The following is a 2,169-nucleotide window of genomic DNA, read 5'->3' on the forward strand; positions in this document are numbered from 1 at the left end:
TGGTGAGTAACTGGGGGGTTGATGTAGATAATGAAAGAAAAGAGCAAAGAGAAGTCTGTATTAGTCGGGGTAGACTAAGCTGCAATAAAGAACATACCACAACATGTAATAGCCAAATACAATTTATTTTTCATTCCTGTAACAGACCAGGACTGCGCCAGGCAGGTTGGGTAGAGTATCGGCCCTGTTCCCTCATTACTCAGTGACCCAGGCAGACAGTCGCTCTTACATCTTCATCATCTCAGAAGTTGACTTTCCAGGTACCTGTACGGGAAAAGAGCACGTAGGAACATGTGTGGGAGGTTTTAATGGGCCACGTCTGAAAACAGCACACGCCACTCCTGCTCATGTTCCGATGTGCCGTTGGCTAGAACTTGGTCACAGGGCAAAGGAGGCTGGGTAATAATAAGGCCTAGCTGTGTGTTCAGAAAGAAAAATAAATGGTTTCGGTGAAAGGCTAGCCGTCTCGGCTACAAAGACCTAGGAGAGAAAAGAAACTTCTGAGTGTACATAGATTTTTCTTCCATTAGGACTATTTCCTTAGGGCATCCCCAAAAGTGAGATTACTAGGTAAATATATGACTATTTTAATTTATTTTATCACTTCTTTAAAGGCTCGTGTGAGTTTGTTTCCTTTTCCCTATCCTCAGGATCTATCTTGTTAACTTTGAACTTTCTCACTATGTGTCTATGGTTTCATGTCTCTTTCCTTTTGATCCTTCTGGGCAATCAATCTTATGCCACATCTCTCTTCCTCTCTCACCTTCTCTGGTGTCTGTACAAGGGTATCCAGTCTAATAGATCAGTCATGGACAAGTTCTAGAATCTATTTTCTAATAAGCTTGAAGAGGTAGGGTAGGGTCTACTGGATTATTGGGTCTCAGACTGCTGCACACTATAGCCACCTCCAGAACTTTTAAAACTCCTGATGTCAGATTAGTTAAAATAGTCTCTCTGGGGAGGGTGCCCTAAAAACTCACAAGATCATTTTAACGAGCCATCAAATTTGAGGACCAGGATGTCAGATCCACTGTGGCAGGAAGCCTCCATCATTTTCTTTCTCTCTTCCTTTACAAAGATTAGTCTTTCTAATCAGATCCCCAACTCAAGAGTGAGTTAAGTTAATCTTTCCTGTTGTGCCTATATCAGAAGCAAGGTTTATCAGCAGTCAGTATGCAGTATACAGCGGGCAGACAACCCCTGGCCGGGGATGAATCCTCTTAGTTCATTGAGTGAGCAATATGCCGGAAGGCCTGGCTCCCAGGCTTGCCCACTCCTGCCTCCCTTACTTGATCTCCAGGACTTCATTTCTGGCCTAGACTGGTATTTCCCTTTTTGACCATTTCCCCACTGCAGCATCTTATACTCCACTTTCTAAGAGAGTCGGCAGGAGTTTTTGCTGTGTTTAGGTTTCCTTAGTATTCGCTGCTATAGTTATGTGTTTAATTTCCATGTTCTAGTCTACGGCCATGCCACCCTGAACGTGCTCGATCTCGCTTGATCTCGGAAGCTAAGCAGGGTCGGGCCTGGTTAGTACTTGGATGGGAGACCACCTTGGAAGACCAGGCTCTGTAGGCGTTTAAAAAAACCGTTTCATACCGGATAATGTTCCATGTTCTCTGGTAGAGTTTATTTCCTGGATGACCACACTAACCCAGCACCTGGAGCCAGTGATGCGGAATACATGTTTACTGACGGAATTAAAAGAAAAAAAGGATGAAAAGAGATTTTCTTCTATAAATGGTTATATGTTAAAGTTGGATGATAAATTGGATGATAAATCTAAAGTAAAGTACTTTAGATTGTGGAGAGCAATTTCTTTGGGATACATAGCAAAAAAAAAAGTACCTATTAATTTAATTAATTAATAAGAATATTGTCCTTATCTATCATTATTTGGAAACTTTTAGGGTCCAAACCTACAACTATTCTGTTTGCCACAAGAAGTATTTGAATATTTTTAAAAGCAAGAAAATCCTTCAGTTTGAATTAACTGGACAAAGGCCCTACAGAATTGGTAAAATGTTTGAATTTTTAGTAGAAATTTATTAGGATTTGAGTACATGAAGACATAAGACTGAGTTTCAAGAAACCTCTGGCTTAGAAGTATAATTTACCCACTATTGGTATAAATGTGTTTTGTGACAGTCTTTACTTAAAGTACTTTAA

The 2,169-nt window shown here is 40.6% G+C and overlaps 1 protein-coding gene and 1 pseudogene across 1 annotated transcript in view; both read left to right on the top strand.

Moving 5' to 3' along the window:
* Nucleotides 1-2,169, top strand: part of DGKI (diacylglycerol kinase iota) — a 273,413-nt gene that overhangs the window by 10,354 nt on the left and 260,890 nt on the right. The window lies entirely within an intron of this gene.
* LOC111739237 lies at nucleotides 1,460-1,578 on the top strand (annotated as a pseudogene).

This window comes from Pteropus vampyrus, unplaced genomic scaffold, assembly GCF_000151845.1.
Source record: "Pteropus vampyrus isolate Shadow unplaced genomic scaffold, Pvam_2.0 Scaffold48, whole genome shotgun sequence".
Classification (NCBI taxonomy): Eukaryota; Metazoa; Chordata; class Mammalia; order Chiroptera; family Pteropodidae; genus Pteropus; species Pteropus vampyrus.